This window comes from Hylobates moloch, unplaced genomic scaffold, assembly GCF_009828535.3.
Source record: "Hylobates moloch isolate HMO894 unplaced genomic scaffold, HMol_V3 SCAFFOLD_15, whole genome shotgun sequence".
Taxonomy (NCBI): Eukaryota; Metazoa; Chordata; class Mammalia; order Primates; family Hylobatidae; genus Hylobates; species Hylobates moloch.
Window position 1 is genome coordinate 24,199,321 of NW_026652290.1, and position 19,510 is coordinate 24,218,830.

Consider the following 19,510-nt stretch of genomic DNA (forward strand, 5'->3'; position numbering starts at 1 on the left):
TGTCCCCATCTCCTGCCAATGTAGCCAGAAACCCAGAAGCTCTGAACTTATTTTCAAAGAACAACATTTACCAACAAGCAGGGTGGAGTTAATTTTACAGCTATAGACTGGGATGACGTAAATGAATATATGAGGATACCAATAGATGTTACTCCTGACAGGTTTTAACTAACCTCTCTGGTTGTAGCTTGATGCCTTACCACATCTTTTCTGGTACCCCATGCCATCAAATTCCAGATTTACTCACTGTAATCTCTTAAATCTTATCCAGCTCATTTGACCCTCTAAGTCAGTCAATAATCCTCTACTGTTCAAGTTTATCTTCTAGGACTCTATTGGCCTATTAGCCAAATGCTGGCTAATATCTCATTTTTCTCAATTCTTATTGGTTTCTATCTTCTCTTTGCTGTTACCATTATAAAATCTTCAGAGAAATACATTTCTGCTTTCAATTCCTTAGGTTTCGCTCAGTCGAGATTCAGGATTTTTCTCTGCATTTTTAAGAGGAATTAAAGTGGCCAGGAAGGCACGGTGGCTCACACCTGTAGCTCCTAGCACTTTGGGGGGCCGAGGTGGGTGGATCACCTGAGGTCAGGAGTTCGAGACCAGTTTGGCCAACATGGTGGAACCCTGTCTCTACTAACAGAGATATAGACCAATGGAACAGAACAGAGCCCTCAGAAATGATACCACAGGTCTACAACCATCCGATCTTTGACAAACCTGACAAAAACAAATGAGGAAAGGATTCCCTATTTAATAAATGATGCTGGGAAAACTGCCTAGCCATATGTAGAAAGCTGAAACTGGATCCCTTCCTTACACCTTATAGAAAAATCAATTCAAAGTGGATTAAAGACTTAAATGTTAGACCTAAAACCATAAAAACCCTAAAAGAAAACCTAGGCAATACCATTCAGGACATAGGCGTGGGCAAGGACTTCATGTCTAAAACACCAAAAGCAATGGCAACAAAAGCCAGAATTGACAAATGGGTTCTAATTAAACTAAAGAGCTTCTGCACAGCAAAAGAAACTACCATCAGAGTGAACAGGCAACCTACAGAATGGGAGAAAATTTTGGTATTCTACTCATCTGACAAAGGGCTAATATCCAGAATCTACAAAGAACTCAAGCAAATTTACAAGAAAAAATCAAACAACCCCATCAAAAAGTGGGTGAAGGATATGAACAGACACTTCTCAAAGGAAGACATGTATGCAGCCAGCAGACACATGAAAAAATGCTCATCATCACTGGCCATCAGAGAAATGCAAATCAAAACCACAATGAGATAATCATCTCATGCCAGTTGGAATGGTCATCATTAAAAAGTGAGGAAACAACAGGTGCTGGAGAGGATGTGGAGAAATAGGAAGGCTTTTACACTGTTGGTGAGACTGTAAACTAGTTCAACCATTGTGGAAGACAGTGTGGCGATTCTTCAAGGATCTAGAACTAGAAATACCATTTGACCCAGCCATCCCATTACTGGGTATAAACCCAAAGGATTATAAATCATGCTGCTATAAAGACACATGCACACATGTGTTTATTGCGGCACTGTTCACAATATCAAAGACTTGGAACCAACCCAAATGTCCATCAATGATAGACTGGATTAAGAAAATGTGGCACATATACACCATGGAATACTATGCAGCCATAGAAAAGGATGAGTTGATGTCCTTTGTAGGGACATGGATGAAGCTGGAAACCATCGTTCTCAGCAAACTATCACAAGGACAAAAAACCAAACACCATATGTTCTCACTCATAGGTGGGAATTGAACAATGAGAACACATGGACACAGGAAGGGGAACATCACACATTGGGGCCTGTTGTGGGGTGGGGGGACGGGGGAGGGATAGCATTCGGAGATATACCTAATGTAAATGATGAGTTGATGGGTGCAGCACACCAACATGGCACGTGTAAAAATATATAACAAACCTGCACTTTGTGCACATGTACCCCAGAACTTTAAGTATAATAATAATAAAAATAAATAAATAAAAAATAAAAGTACAAAAGAGTAGCTGGGTGTGGTGGTGCATGCCTGTAGTCCAAGCTACTCGGGAGGCTGAGGCATAAGAATTGCTTGAACCAGAAAGGTGGAGATTGCCGTGATCCAAGATGGTGCCACTGCAGTCCACCTTGGGTGACAGAGTGAGACTCTGTCTCTCAAAAAAAAAAAAAAAAAAAAAAAAAAAAAAAAAAGGATTAAAGGATTATTGAGTTAAGTAGTGATTTAAATGGCTTTTTCAATTTTTAAAAAAAATCACTTTTTTTCTGAAAGGAGTATTAAGGTGACTAACAGGAATTTGTTTCTATGACTTTTAGTACAATCACTTCTCTCAGCATTAGAGCAGTCACTAGGTTGTTAGAATGTCTAAAATGACAGGGGAAAGTACCCACCAGCAAAAGTATCTAGTAGGAGAAAGGACCCTAGGATTTCTGCCTAACATAATGGTTTTTTATTTTCCCTCCCGCTGACTATGGGGGAAAAAATCACCTCAAAAACTGACAAAAATATATCAACAGTTTTCATTAAAAACACATTTATGTCAACATTAAGTAAGTTCCCATCAATTGTAATGGGACATTTATGCATGTGCAAAGTAAGGAAATAGAACAATGTAGGGCACATTATAATCCATTTAGAAGCTCATCATTTCCATAACAAAATCATAAAGCATTTCAGATGCATGACTTTATCACCAGATTACTAGAAAGATTTCCCCATTCCAGTTTTCAAACTTTCTATCCAGTGCTTTTGTTTACAGAATGCTTTCCCATTGAATATTTAGAGGCAGAGCTTGTAGAAAAAAACAACATAGGCAGGGATGGATTTTGCTCTTAGCAAATGATGTTCCATGAGAATACATAAAACAATATTGATTAGAAACCTGCTAACAAACACTTTCCAATATCTGTCCCAAAAGCACCATTCCTAAAAGTATTAAGATAAATTATGACCTGTGGTTTGCACCATGTGACAAATCAATATATGAAAAATGAAAATAGACTTTCCAAGCCTACTTATTCCCTCTAAAGTCTTTCCCGGCCTTTCTGGCACTTGAATTAGATCCCTGCTTTTGAGCTAGTCACACAAAGCCAGATAGATACCTGTTCATCTGATCCAGGGATATCTAACACATCTTTTCTTTAGTGTTACTAAGTAGTTTATTCTTGATATACAGGACATTCCTATCTTGGCTTAAAATAAATTCTAGGACCAGTTGAACTAGTCACTGAGACGAAGAAGCAATGAATACTGAAATTTACTAACAAGTCTCTATTTCATTTCTTCCTTCTAACTCTTGCCCCTTGGAAATAAATATTTGGAAAAGTAAGAAATGATAATAAAAGCATTGATATATGTGGGAGAAGTACTTTGTGAATTTATTGCTGTTTTATACCCATTATCATATTTGATCCTCATCTCAGCTATGTGGGGACAGGAAGGAGAAGGACTGGACTTTTTCCCACTTTACCTGATTTTAGTGAGGATAGGTGAGCTAACTTCACACAAAGCTAGGACCAAATAGTTGGAGACACACAGAGGGGTTATTTTGGTAGAACATACCTCACACATTGCTTCAGGGTTTTCTTCCAACTTTGATTAGTCAAAATTTCTCTGGTGCCCAAGAGATTACTCAACACTATTCTTAGTTTCCACTTCCATTGGCAAATTCATCTTTTTTCTTTTATTAATATTGATGAGGAAGGTAGATCACACATTTTTCTACTCACGCTAGAAAATTTTCTCACCCATTTTGATAATATATAACACATCTTATTTAATGTCTGTCTTATTTCACAGTAAGGCAGCGTACAAATATAACATTCTTAAAATACAAGATGGTTTTATTAATGTATCGATGAGGATATATGAACCTGAATACATTTAGCATTTGAATTTATTGAACCTTTCATCTAATATTGTCACAACACAAATATTTGGTTATGACTTGGTGTCCCATGTAGGTGTGCCTATACTGCTGTTGGTCTTTAAAACATCCCACTTTAAAGAGAAACGACAGTATTTGTCTATTTCTCCTTCTTTTAATGTCATTTAAAACTAAATGGTTTACTACTATGAGTTCTAAAACAGTCGGTGGGGTGCCTGGCTTCAGTTTGGTTTTGCTGCTGACAAACTGCTTGGCATCAGGCAATTTTTGTCACCTCTAAGTTTTAATTTTATCTTTTCTCATTCGGTAAAATGAGAGCATTAGAGTAAATGATCTTAAAATTTCAGCTCTGATACTCAAGCACTTGCATGAAGTGCTGAAGTTTGTTTCAGGTTATAAGACAAGCTAGCAATGGAATTGGAAATAAAGCCCCTGGGATATATCTTTAGCTATAATCAGATGACCTAGAGAAAAGATACATTTTATAAGAAGAGAAGAATAAATGAATCAAAGGTGATATGGGAAGTAAGGTTAAACACAATAGAGACAATTGTCTGAAAAAGAGCCAAGGATAAAATAAAGAAACAAATGACATGATGGCATAATTCTTTCTAGACACTACCAAGTCACAAAACCCAGATTACTTAACTTTGTCATTCCTTTACCACTAAAATTATGCTATGCAAATATCTACCATGTTTAGAAACTCTATTTTTGTATTATTCTTGTGTTCTTTCCCCAGCATCCTCCTGAATGACATTTACCTTTCTCAGTACCCTCGTGTGTTGTTGGCCACTCTAAGTGATACTTCCGTTCCATCCTGTGCCACCTGCTTCCTAAACCCTAGCTGGCTGGAATCTCTGCCCTGGTAGTATCAATCTATAATGTAACTGCGTAATGAAATAACTTTATTTTAATGCTGAATACTTTTTATTTTCTGGCTGTGGCCTACCAGGGCTTTTGCAAAGACTGTGGAGCAATAGCATCTTTCGAGAGGACATCTGGATGTGGCTAAATGAAATTTGGTAAGGTGTTGATTCAGGAAATAAAAGTGAAATGGATATATTACATAAATAAATGCCCTACATCTTTTTTTCAAGACAATATGATGCAATTTTTAAAAACCTGAAAAAGGTACATCCTGTGGGTTTTGCCATCTTTTAACTTGATTTAAATTGGCTGCAAAATAATCCATGATTATTAACAGTAAAGAGGTCGGTTATGTGAACAAATACATGCATGTCCTAAGAACACAGAAGAATACAAAAGCCTATACAGACATTCCTTAAAGATATTGCAGGTTTGGTTTCAGACCACCTCAATAAAGTAGGTTACACAAATCTTTTGGTTTTTCCAGCACACATAAAAGTTATCCTTGGGGCCGGGTGCGGTGGCTCACTCATGTAATCCCAGCACTTTGGGAGACCGAGAAGGGCAGATAGTCTGAGCTCAGGAGTTCAACACAAGCCTGGGCAACACGGTGAAATCCTGTCTCTACTAAAAATACAAAAAATTAGCCAGGCATGGCAGTGTGCACCTTTAGTCCCAGCTTGGGACTCAGGAGGCTGAATCAGGAGAATCGCTTGAACCCAGGAGGTGGAGGTTGCATTGAGTCGGGATTGTGCCACTGTACTCCAGCCTGGGCACAGAGCGAGACTCCAGCTCAGAAAAAAAAAAAAGTTTAAATTATACTGTAGTCTACTGTATAAAATAGCATTATGTCTAAACAATGTACATACCTTATTTGAAAATTACTTTATTACTGAAAAATGCTAATGATCATCAAAGCCTTCAAGTAATTTGTGTGTGTGTGTGTGTGTGTGTGTGTGTGTGTGTGTGTGTAGGATCTTTTGATATTGATCACTGCTTGACTGATCAGAGTGGTGATTAGTAAACCATGCCGTAAACTGATGTGATGTGCTGTCATTTAGGCTTTGTTCCGTTTGTAGAGCACAGGGAGAGTAATCTAGCATAATTCTCAAGGGCCCTAGGATTTTTGGAATGATAACTTAGCACTAGCTTCAACTTAGTCACCAGCTACTTTAGCCCCTACCAACAGTCGGCCTGTTCTTTGAAGCTAGGCATTAACTTCTGTTTAGGTATAAAAGTCCCAGATGGCATCTTTTTCCAATAAAAGCCTGTTTTGTCTATAATGAATCTGTTTCATGCAGCCACCTTCATCAATTATCTTAACTAAATTTTCTGGATAACTTGCTACAGCTTTTGCATCAGCACTTGCTGCTTTGCCTTGCCCTTCTATGTTATAGAAATGGCTTCTTTTCTCAGACCTCATGAACCAACCTCTTCTAGCTTCAAACTCTTCTTCTGCAGCTTCCTTCACCTCTCTCTGCTCTCATGGCATTGAAGAGAGCTAGGTCTTTGCTCTGGATTAGATTCCCTTTGTCTTAAGGGAATGTTGTAGTTGGTGTTTTGTTTGTGTGTGTTTGGGTTTTTTTCTTAATATTTTTCAATCTAAACCACTCAAACTTTTCTCCATCAAATATAAGACCATTACATTTTCTTATGATTCTTGTGTTACCTGGAGTAGCACTTTTAATTTGCTTCAAAGACTTTTCCTTTGTATTCACAACTTGTCTAATTGGTACAAGAGTCTAAGCTTTCAGCCTATCTCAGCATTTGAAATGCCTTCCTCACAAAGCTTAATTGTTTTTAGCTTTTGATGTAAAGGGAGAAACATAGGATTCTTCAGCTGAACATTCAGAAGCCATTGTAGGGGTATTAAATGGCCTAATTTTAATATGGTTTTGTCTCAGGCAGGAGAGGCCCTAGGAAGAGTGAATCAGCGAGTTAATGGAGCAGTCAGAACATACAGTGTTTATAGATTAATTTTTCCATCTTATATGGGTGTGGTTTATTGCACTCCCAGACAATTATAATAGTAAGATTACAGATCACCATAACAATTGATGATAATTTCAAATATTGCAAGAATTACTGAAGTATGAAACAGATACAAAGTGAGCACATTTTGTTGGGAAAATGGCACCAATAGACCTGTTTAACACATGGTTGCAACAAACCTTCAATTTCTGAAAAACCCGCTGTCCGTGAAATACAATAAAGCAAATCATAATAAAATGAGGTATGCTAGTATTTGGATTTCAAAGGGAAGTATGTGGAATAAACCAAAGTAGGTAAAGGCAAGCTCTTTTTGTTTAACCAGAGTAGAATTTTGCAAAGCTCTCTTCTCCTGGCCCCAAAGGTTTAGTCTGTGGCTCTAGTTTCTTTCAACCTGGAGCTGTATGATAGCTTCCACATAGTGAAAACCTGTAAATCATTAGGACATATTTTATGTTATTTATATTAAGATTGAAAACAAATGCTCATAACTACCCTTCATTTCAGGTACTTTTATCCTCATTTAGGAAACAACTAAGTTAAACAACTTCCCACAAGGTATTTAACCACTGTTAGGAGCTTAGTTTGGTTGACTTTAAAATCTAAATCCATAATCTGAACTCCATCTAGCACTGTCTCTTAAACCACCTGGATTTCTCTCCTTCAGTAATTAGCACTCCTGATTTTCTGAAGTTTGAGAGCTTTGGATGCACATTATGTAGATTCAAACTTAGGTTTAAATCCCAGCTCTACTACTCACTGCTCATAGGGAATGATAATATTCATCTTGAGGATCATTGCAAATGAAAAGAAATATATATATGACTCTTCCTCAGTGTCTAGCATATTGTAGCTATTCAATTAATAGTGGTGGTGGTGATTTTTGTTTGACATTAAGTAACTTGGCATCACAGCCTTTTCCTGGGGTATTCCCTAAATTTGTCTGATGTCACCCTACTGTCTCACCAAGAATAGTTTGGGCAGCTCTTCTAGGCTCTAGAGTTGAGTATGTGTTTTTTGTTGTTGTTGTTGTTTTGTTTTTCACCCATGGTGCATTGAAAAGTGTCTCCCAAGGACCTTTTGTGGGTAAGAAATTCATAAGCTAGGAGCCCAGACACTTAGAATGTACAAATCATAAAATTATTAGCTACACCTCTGCTTGGGTGGGAGGATGTTAGGGATAGAACAATTTCAACATTTAAACTTATATAGATATTTATAAGCACTGTTTATAGAAGTTGTATTTGTTAACAGAGTTAATAGAAGCATTTTATTCCAGTCCACTGCAAAAAAAGAAAAAGTTATACTTGTTAAGTATTGATATTACTTCTTTGAGGATTAAGAAAAATACCTTGAGTCAGGCGCAGTGGTTCACGCCTGTATTCCCAACACTTGGGGAGGCCAAGGCGGGCAGATCACTTGAGGTCAGGAATTCAAGACCAGCCTGGCCAACATGGCGAAACCCTGTCTCTACTAAAAGTACAAAAATTATCTGGGTGTGTTGGCACATACCTGTAATTCCAGCTACTCAGGATGCTAAGGCAGGAGAATCGCTTGAACCTGGGAGGTGGAAGTTGCAGTGATCCAAGATCACCACTGCACTCCAGCCTGGGCAACAGTGAGACTCCATCTTAAAAAAAAAAAAAAAAAAAACCTGAGGCTGAGATTGAAATTATTTAATTAGTTCTTTAGTATACTTAAGTTTGAGCATTTTATTTCTCCTTGTTATGATTGGTCAGCTGAAAGGGCACTAGCATCTCTGAAAGATCATATTCCATTCAGGCACTTAAGAAGAAAACCTTGGGTAGGTGTCATAACTATTACAGTAGAATTTCTCCTTTTTAATCAAACTTAGTAATCTTAAGAGTTTAAATTTCATTATACTTGTGGAATAAAACCTTTAAAAAGAAGGTATGTACGTATGTAATATACTACATATATATTAGATATAATAGTGATATCCATATATACTAGATAAAATAAATTATAGAGAAACATACATATGCATATACCTACTATGGCACATGAATCAAATTTGATATATCCATTCTTATTTTATTCCATACAAGTTAAGATTTTTACATTTCTAAGTCATTAAAAACATCAGAATAGTAGTGCCTTACACATTAAAATTATATAGAATTCAAATTTTAGTATCCATAAAATTAAATTTTATTAGAACATTGCCATGCTCTTTTATTTATCAATTATTTATTACCACTTTTATTATGACAAACTCTCACATGTCTCATCTAATATGCTCATCTGAACCTTTATAAGAAGTTTTGCCAATATCTGTTATTAAAAACAAATGCTAATTGTAGCTATTCATCACTTGCTTGGCCGTTCTTCTGTTCCCTATTGCCCACTGTTTAGGTTTCTGCCTCTTTCATCCCACTAACCCACACCCACTTTCTTGTGCATGAGTTACACCTCTCTATCTCCTCTCAAGCTATTTTAATTCCAGTTCAACTACCCTCCTTATCCCATTCACTTTCTTTCAGTGGACTACTCAATGATAGTGATTACTCCTATCTTTTATATAAATACTGTTCTCAACTTTTACCTTCCCTCATAGCAAAGGAAATAGTCAACAAAATGAAGACACAACACACAAATGGGAGAAAATATTTGCAATCTGTTCTCCTGATGAGGGCTTAATAACTAGAATATATAAGGCATTCAGACAACTAAATAGCAAAACAATAATTTGATTTAAAAAGGGACAAAAACATCTGAATAGACATTTCTGAAAGACATACAAATGGCTAACAGGCATATGAAAAAAATTTCAACATCACATTAGTGATTACAGAGAAATACAAATCAAAATCACAACAAAAGATTATCCCAGTTAAAATGGCTTTTATCAAAAAGATAGGCAATAACAGATGCTGGTGAGGATGTGGAGAGTAAAGGGAATACTCATATACTGTTGGTGGGAATATAAATTAGTACAACAACCATGGAGAACAGTTTGGAGGCTTCTCAAAAAACTAAAAGTAGATCTACCAGCAATTCCACAACTGAGTATACATACAAAAGAAAATAAATTGATTTAGGAAACAGGTATTTGCACTCCTATGTTTATTACAGCATTATTCACAGCCAAAATATGTACTTAACCTAAGTGCACATTAATGGATGAATGGATAAAGAAAATGTGGCATATATACACAGTGGAATATTATTCAGCCATGAAAAATAAAATTCTGTCAATTGCAGTAACATGATTGGATCTGGAGGTTATTATATTAAGTGAAATAAGCCAACCACAGAAAAATACCGCATTCTTGCTCACACATGGGAACTGAAAAAATAGATCTCATGGAGATAGAGAATATATTAGGTTAATGCTTATCAGAGACTACGAAAGGTAGGGTTGAGGGAAGGGATGAAGAGAGGTTGATTAATGGGTATAAATATATAATTCGATAGGGGGAATAAAAACTAGTGTTTGATAGATTAGTATAGCTTTAGTTAATAACAATCTATTATATATTTCAAAATGGCCAAAAGAGAATAATCTGATTGTAGCATAAAGAAAAGACATATATTTAAGGTGGTGGATATTCCAATTACACTGATATGAACTTCAGAAAATATATGAACATATTAAATTATCACATGTACCCCTAATATATGTACATCTTCTATGTATTAACAAAATTATCTGGCCGGGCGCGGTGGCTCACGCTTGTAATCCCAGCACTTTGGGAGGCCGAGGCGGGCGGATCACGAGGTCAGGAGATCGAGACCACGGTGAAACCCCGTCTCTACTAAAAAATACAAAAAATTAGCCGGGCGTGGTGGCGGGCGCCTGTAGTCCCAGCTACTCAGAGAGGCTGAGGCAGGAGAATGGCGTGAACCCGGGAGGCGGAGCTTGCAGTGAGCCGAGATTGAGCCACTGCACTCCAGCCTGGGTGAAAAAGCGAGACTCCGTCTCAAAAAAAAAAACAAAAAAACAAAAAAACAAAACAAAATTATCATTTTAAAAAATCAGAAGAGTAGAAAATATCTTATACAACTTTAAAAATATCTTTCTTCAGCACTCCTTCCCTAAAATTTCTTCTCAGTAGTAGACAATTATTTTTATTTCTCCAACTCTTTGAAGAATATTTTACTATACAATAGGCTTTCCAATGACAGTTTTACATCATTGTAATTCCCTAAGTATTAGTAACATTTTTCCTGTAGAATCAATACCTGTGACATATACTTTTACTAATGTATTCATCCATTCATTATTTTATCCATCCACACATTTTATTCATTCCCACAAATGTGTATTATTTACATGTCAGACGTGAAGGAAGATAAAATATGTTTTCTGCCCCTGCAGATCTCGCCTTCTGATATGGAACAAATATGTATCCAATCAGAGCTGAAATGAAAAAGAAGTAAGTGAGGGTTATGAGGAACAAAGATGAAAACTTCTGTGTTAGAATTGCCTACCAACCTTTACAACAATCTTTCCACTTTGATATTTCATCAATGTTTTTCCTACTATTCATTTTCTAAGCATAATGAACTTAGTTTCTTAAGCTCTTCTACTACTGTAATTTGATATTCACTTCACTTTATGACCTGCAGATGTTCAGAATGATTCTGAAGTTCTTTCTATAACAGTGTCATTAGATCTGCTATTCCTGCCCTTACTTAAACTGCTCTTGACCCATATTTTGGTCTCCATTTCTTCCACATGCACTACCAATCCCAATTTGACTTTGCCACTTCTTTTAGCCAAAAACCCCAATTTGTCATATCAAGAGTGTCTTACTAGATCATATACTCTAAAAGTTTTGGTTTTCACTTGTACTCATATGGCTAACCCTGATCCTTTAGTAACTTACTGATGTTTCCTCTTCTGCCATTTTCTACATTTGAATGACTGCTGCAGACAATCATAAAAGGGTGTTGAGGCTAGTTGTGGTGGCTCACGCCTGTAATCCCAGAACTTTGGGAGGCCGAGGCGGGTGGATCATGAGGTCAGGAGATCAAGACCATCCTGGCTAACACGGTGAAACCTCGTCTCTACTAAAAATACAAAAAATTAGCTAGGCATGGTGGTGGGAGCCCGTAGTCCCGGCTACTCGGGAGGCTGAGTCAGGAGAATGGCATGAACCCGGGAGGTGGAGGTTGCAGTGAGCAGAGATCACCCTACTGCACTCCAGTCTGGGCAACAGCGTGAGACTCCATCTCACTAAAAAAAAAAAAAAAAAAAAAAGGTTAAACATTTTTGCTCTCTAACATCACATGGGCTTCAATGCTATGTAATATTTTTAAAGTGGCTATTTAAAGTACTTAAGTTCTCTTCCAGAAGCTCTCAAAGCTTCCTTCATTTTATTCACTGACTGCCATTAAGATACAGTCTTTGACTTTTACTTTCTTTAAAAATATAAAGCTTGTACCTCAATTTCACCCCCACACCTTTTTACAATCTAGGCTACATGTAGTTTTGTTATAGCCTCCTGGATCTTTGGCCAAATTGGGAGTCTAATCATTTCTACCAAAAATGGTAGAAGAGAAACCTCTACATCTCTTCCAGATCAGCAGAGATCATGAGTTCAGTTTCACACAAAGGTAGCGTATATGTACACACAAGTACACACACACATATTAGGCCTATCAAAGCTCTTTTTACATGCCAACACTGGAACTATGTCAGTGGTCTTGCCTGACACTGAATTTGTTTCATAGGCAAACTCCAAAATAAATATTGACTTTCTATTTTTACTATGATGACCCTTTAGTGCATCAAACTAGATCCATTTACAACAGTACACAATCTCAAACATTCCCAATTCTCTCAACTGCATGTCTCATTTTATTTCATCTTATAATTTTCAATTTTTCTAAGAGCACTAAAGTTCTTCTAACACAAGAATCATGTCCTCTTCCAATCCCAGCTCCCCACCTCTCAAGTCCTATTTATTTTTTCCCACATTACATGTACCTTATTCCCCTCCAACCCTTTTCATTATTTTTCATTATGTATTCATAGAAAACATTGTTGCCTCCTATTAAATATACATGCCCATAGAAGCTCTGTCAGAGCATCCTTCTGACCGGATAGATCGGTGTTTTGAAAAATACATTTTAAGAAAGGCCATGGAGAGGGTACCTTAACATCTATTTGATTGGAACAAAACTAATGCTTTCCATGGGCATGTTTCTCACATCCTCTAATCACAAAAGACTATACACTCATTTAAGGTGAGGCTCATACCTTATTTACTTTTGAAAATCCTGCACCACCTGACATGTGGCCTAGTTCAAGATAAAAGCTTAAAATGTGTATTCGGTAAGCATTGAACGGGATCCTTGATCCATGTCCTTACTCAAGTCCCTGCTCCTGTGTAATCAGCAAATATTTCCCCTCATCCCTACCTATTTTAACAACCAACATTTACCAAAGTGCATGGCTAGAAGAAATTGTAAGAAAGGAAGGGAAAAGTGAACCTTAGAAACTGGAGAAGTTAAGTAGCTTCAGAATTCTCTTTTCCCCATGTCTTAGAAATAAGGACACCTCATTTGTGCAATTCAATACTCAATAGTATTCAGAACTTCAGAATTGCATTTATGGAACATAGTAAAGCTTAAGAGAGTAATAGGATAAAAATGGACAGGGTTCTGGCAGAATCTAGGTAAAATCTAAGGAAAACACAAACCATTGGCTTTGTATCATATTCTATGATATAAAGCTACACAGTAAGTCTAACTTTCTTTTTTCTTCCAGGCACACAAACTTTATTATCCCTAATATAAGGCAGGTAGGTAAAGCGATAGGAGAGACCACTCAGTGTGCAGCTGACAGGTGTTGTTCATTGTGCGGGTGTGTAAATTGTACCTCTTAAACATTTCTTAGATATTTTCTCCACTCTGACTACCTTAGTTCAGGCCACTTTCATCCTAAACTATTGTATCAGATCAGTAACCTAAATATCTACCTACCTGTGCAACTTACTATGCATTTTTCTCTCAGATTTTCATGTGGTCCCTTTACTGGAATCTTTCACAGACATACTTTTTTTCTACTGGAATAAAAGGCAAGTAACTTTTAATGGGCGTACATTATCCACAAGTTCCTGGCTAATTGTTGAGTGCTTTTCTAAGAAAATTATTTTTCCCCAAAGAAAGGCAAATAAAAAATATATCCCTTAGGTTAAAAACCCCAGAAGATTTTGGAATTGAAAGCAAGGAGCTTAGACATTGTTTTGTTCTTACTGTCATTTCTTACCTAACTCGTCTTGGGGCAGGGGGTCCTTAAGATCATCTTCATATTTGGATATTCACTAGAAGGATGCCCAGGGCTCAGCTTATAGTCATCTTATGGCTAAGATTTATTACAGTGACATAAGAATATATGGCCATATAATAAGGGAAAAGACACAGGTTGAGTCTGGATCACATTGGCTTCCTTGTGTTCTCTCTCTCCCATGAGGATTTACATGAAGCATACACCTCCTAGCAGCAAATGCAACAACATGGGTATGATCTTTCTACCCAGGGAAACCAATTACTGACTTACTTTCCAATTACTGTCCAAAGTATGTATTGGAGCTTGGTCATGTAGACACCTTCTAACTTACCTGTACCAAAGTTTCAGACTCTCAGAAGAAAGACAAGAATTCAGGAGAAATTACATTGTTTTCATGAATAGTCTAAGCACAAGTGAGCCACTTACTGACTGGGAACATTCCGAGTGTTCTCAGAAGCCAAACGGTCACCTTGCAAGGAGATAATTCTAAGAATAGTTATCTCAGACTTGCTTTGTAACTGTTTTCTGTACACTCTCTGAGTCCTATATCTGAAGAAGATGTGTAGAAAAGCGAGAGCATGAATGCATCAGTCATGATGACCTAAAACTCAAGAACCATGAGGCAAGTTGCTGTCCACACTTAATATAGCACAGAAGAGGTGACAGCTGAAAGAAATCAGATGGATGAATATAATTTAGTATAACTGGTTCTACATGAAAATAGATAAAGTCAGCATCTCTTAATGACAAGAATATATTATAAAAACATTTGTCATTAGGCAATTTCATCACTGCATGGACATCATAAACTGTACTTGTACAAACCTAGATGGTATAGCCTGTTGCTGTTAGGCCACAAAGCTGTACAGCATGTTGTTGTACTGAATATTATAGGCAATTTTAATACAATGGCAAATATTTTTGTATCCAAGCATATCTAAATGTATAAAAGGTACAGTAAAAATAAGGTATCATAATCTTAAGGGACCACCATTGTATATACTATGAAGCACACAACTATACATGAAAATCTTACACACCTGGCATTGATATGTGACAGTTGTGATGGAAGGCAGACCATAATATGCCCAACAACAGGACGAAGATGCTATCATGTACAGATGTATTTAAGACCATAGTAAGAACCACAGATTTCGGTGGTTGTTTCCAAACCCTATTTTAAACATCCAGAAAGATCAGCTGCATCTGTGTGTGTCTGGGAACAAATATTATCTATTTCACCCCCAGATACTGATACTTTAATGCCACAATGACACAGTAAACCTCCTTGTGCGTTTAGACTCTATCTTGAAAGTTGACAGAACAGGGTGCAGAATACTGAATGAGCATTTAAAAACAAACTAGATCACCCAAGCCTCTCTGTTTGCCTGATGTCTGATATGAATAGACAGAATATTGAATCCAGTAAGAATGCATTCTTGATGAAAGGGAATGTTAAGTGGCCAGTCTAAGTTGCAGTGCTATCCAGAAGGGAAGGTCTGGAAGTTCATGAAGGATTTTTTTTTTCTTTTTTTTTCTTTTATTATTATGCTTTAGGTTTTAGGGTACATGTGTACAATGTGCAGGTTTGTTACATATGTATCCATGTGCCGTGTTGGTTTGCTTCACCCATTAACTCGGCATTTAGCATTAGGTATATCTCCTAATGCTGTCCCTCCCCCCACCCCACAACAGTCCCCGGAGTGTGATGTTCCCCTTCCTGTGTCCATGAGTTCTCATTGTTCAATTCCCACCTATGAGTGAGAACATGCGGTGTTTGGTTTTTTGTCCTTGTGATAGTTTACTGAGAATGATGTTTTCCAGTTTCATCCATGTCCCTACAAAGGACATCAACTCATCATTTTTTATGGCTGCATAGTATTCCACAGTGTATATGTGCCACATTTTCTTAATCCAGTCTATCATTGTTGGACATTTGGGTTGGTTCCAAGTCTTTGCTATCGTGAATAGTGCCGCAATAAACATACGTGTGCATGTGTCTTTATAGCAGCATGATTTATAGTCCTTTGGGTATATACCCAATAATGGGATGGCTGGGTCAAATGGTATTTCTAGTTCTAGATCCCTGAGGAATCGCCACACTGACTTCCACAATGGTTGAACTAGTTTACAGTCCCACCAACAGTGTAAAAGGGTTCCTATTTCTCCACATCCTCTCCAGCACCTGTTGTTTCCTGATTTTTTAATGATGGCCATTCTAACTGGTGTGAGATGGTATCTCACTGTGGTTTTGATTTGCATTGCTCTGATGGCCAGTGATGATGAGCATTTTTTCATATGTTTTTTGGCTGCATAAATGTCTTCTTTTGAGAAGTGTCTGTTCATGTCCTTCACCCAGTTTTTGATGGGGTTGTTTGTTTTTTTCTTGTAGATTTGTTTGAGTTCATTGTAGATTCTGGATATTAGCCCTTTGTCAGATGAGTAGGTTGCAAAAATTTTCTCCCATTCTGTAGGTTGCCTGTTCACTCTGATGGTAGTTTCTTTTGCTTTGCAGAAGCTCTTTAGTTTAATTAGATCCCATTTGTCAATTTTGACTTTTGTTGCCATTGCTTTTGGTGTTTTAGACATGAAGTCCTTGCCCACGCCTATGTCCTGAATGGTATTGCCTAGGCTTTCTTATAGGGTTTTTATGGTTTTAGGTCTGACATGTAAGTCTTTAATCCATCTTGAATTAATTTTTGTATAAGGTGTAAGGAAGGGATCCAGTTTCAGCTTTCTACATATGGCTAGCCAGTTTTCCCAGCACCATTTATGAAATAGGGAATCCTTTCCCCGTTGCTTGTTTTTGTCAGGTTTGTCAAAGATCAGATAGTTGTAGATATGTGGCATTATTTCTGAGGGCTCTGTTCTGTCCCATTGATCTATGTCTCTGTTGTAGTACCAGTACCATGCTGTTTTGGTTACTGTAGCCTTGTAGTATAGTTCGAAGTCAGGTAGCATGATGCCTCCAGCTTTGTTCTTTTTGCTTAGGATTGACTTGGCAATGCGGGCTCTTTCTTGGTTCCACATTAATTTTAAAGTAGTTTTTTTCCAATTCTGTAAAGAAAGTCATTGGTAGCTTGATGGGGATGGCATTGAATCTATAAATTACCTTGGGCGGTATGGCCATTTTCACGATATTGATTCCTCTAACCCATGAGCATGGAATGTTCTTCCATTTGTTTGTATCCTCTTTGATTTCATTGAGCAGTGGTTTGTAGTTCTCCTTGAAGAGGTCCTTCACATCCCTTGTAAGTTGGATTCCTAGGTATTTTATTCTCTTTGAAGCAATTGTGAATGGGAGTTCACTCATGATTTGGCTCTCTGTTTGTCTGTTATGGGTGTACAAGAATGCTTGTGATTTTTGTACATTGATTTTGTATCCTGAGACTTTGCTGAAGTTGCTAATCAGCTTAAGGAGATTTTGGGCTGAGACAATTGGGTTTTCTAGATATACAATCATGTCATCTGCAAACAGGGACAATTTGACTTCCTCTTTGCCTAATTGAATACCCTTTATTTCCTTCTCCTGCCTGATTGCCCTGGCCAGAACTTCCAGCACTATGTTGAATACGAGTGGTGAGAGAGGGCATCCCTGTCTTGTGCCAGTTTTCAAAGGGAATGCTTCTAGTTTTTGCCCATTCAGTATGATATTGGGTTTGTCATAGACAGCTCTTATTATTTTGAGATATGTCCCATCAATACCTAATTTATTGAGAGTTTTTAGCATGAAGGGTTGTTGAATTTTGTCAAAGGCCTTTTCTGCACCTATTGAGATAATCATGTGGTTTTTGTCTTTGGTTCTGTTTATATGCTGGATTACATTTATTGATTTGCGTATGTTGAACCAGCCTTGCATCCCAGGGATGAAGCCCACTTGATCATGGTGTATAAGCTTTTTGATGTGCTGCTGGATTCGGTTTGCCAGTATTTTATTGAGGATTTTTGCATCAATGTTCATCAAGGATATTGGTCTGAAATTCTCTTTTTTGGTTATGTCTCTGCCAGGCTTTGGTATCAGGACGATGCTGGCCTCATAAAATGAGTTAGGGAGGATTCCCTCTTTTTCTATCGATTGGAGTAGTTTCAGAAGGAATGGTACCAGTTCCTCCTTGTACCTCTGGTAGAATTCGGCTGTGAATCCATCAGGTCTTGGACTCTTTTCGGTTGGTAAGCTATTGATTATTGCCACAATTTCAGAGCCTGTTATTGGTCTATTCAGAGATTCAACTTCTTCCTGGTTTAGTCTTGGGAGGGTGTATTTGTCAAGGAATTTATCCATTTCTTCTAGATTTTCTAGTTTATTTGCATAGAGGTTTTGTAGTATTCTCTGATGGTAGATTGTATTTCTGTGGGATTGGTGGTGATATCCCCTTTTTCATTTTTTATTGCATCTATTTGATTCTTCTTTCTTTTCTTATTAGTCTTGCTAGCGGTCTGTCAATTTTGTTGATCTTTTCAAAAAACCAGCTCCTGGATTCATTAATTTTTTGAAGGGTTTTTTGTGTCTCTATTTCCTTCAGTTCTGCTCTGATTTTAGTTATTTCTTGCCTTCTGCTAGCTTTTGAATGTGTTTGCTCTTGCTTTTCTAGTTCTTTTAATTGTGATGTTAGGGTGTCAATTTTGGATCTTTCCTGCTTTCTCTTGTGGGCATTTAGTGCTATAAATTTCCCTCTACACACTGCTTTGAATGTGTCCCAGAGATTCTGGTATGTTGTGTCTTTGTTCTCGTTGGTTTCAAAGAATATCTTTATTTCTGCCTTCATTTCATTATGTACCCAGTAGTCATTCAGAAGCAGGTTGTTCAGTTTCCATGTAGTTGAGCAGTTTTGAGTGAGTTTCTTAGTCTTGAGTTCTAGTTTGATTGCACTGTGGTCTGAGAGAGAGTTTGTTATAACTTTTGTTCTTTTACATTTGCTGAAGAGAGCTTTAGTTCCATCTATGTGGTCAATTTTGGAATAGGTGTGGTGTGGTGCTGAAAAAAATGTATATTCTGTTGATTTGGGGTGGAGAGTTCTGTAGATGTCTATTAGGTCCACTTGGTGCAGAGCTGAGTTCAATTCCTGGATATCCTTGTTAACTTTCTGTCTCGTTGATCTGTCTAATATTGACAATGGGGTGTTAAAATCTCCCATTATTATTGTGTGGGAGTTTAAGTCCCTTTGTTGGTCACTCAGGACTCGCTTTATGAATCTGGGTGCTCCTGTGTTGGGTGCATATATATTTAGGATAGTTAGCTCTTCTTGTTGAATTGATCCCTTTACCATTATGTAATGGCCTTCTTTGTCTCTTTTGATCTTTGTTGGTTTAAAGTCTATTTTATCAGAGACTAGGATTGCAACCCCTGCCTTTTTTTGTTTTCCTTTTGCTTGATAGATCTTCCTCCATCCCCTTATTTTGAGTCTATGTGTGTCTGTGCACATGAGATGGGTTTCCTGAATACAGCACACTGATGGGTCCTGACTCCTTATCCAG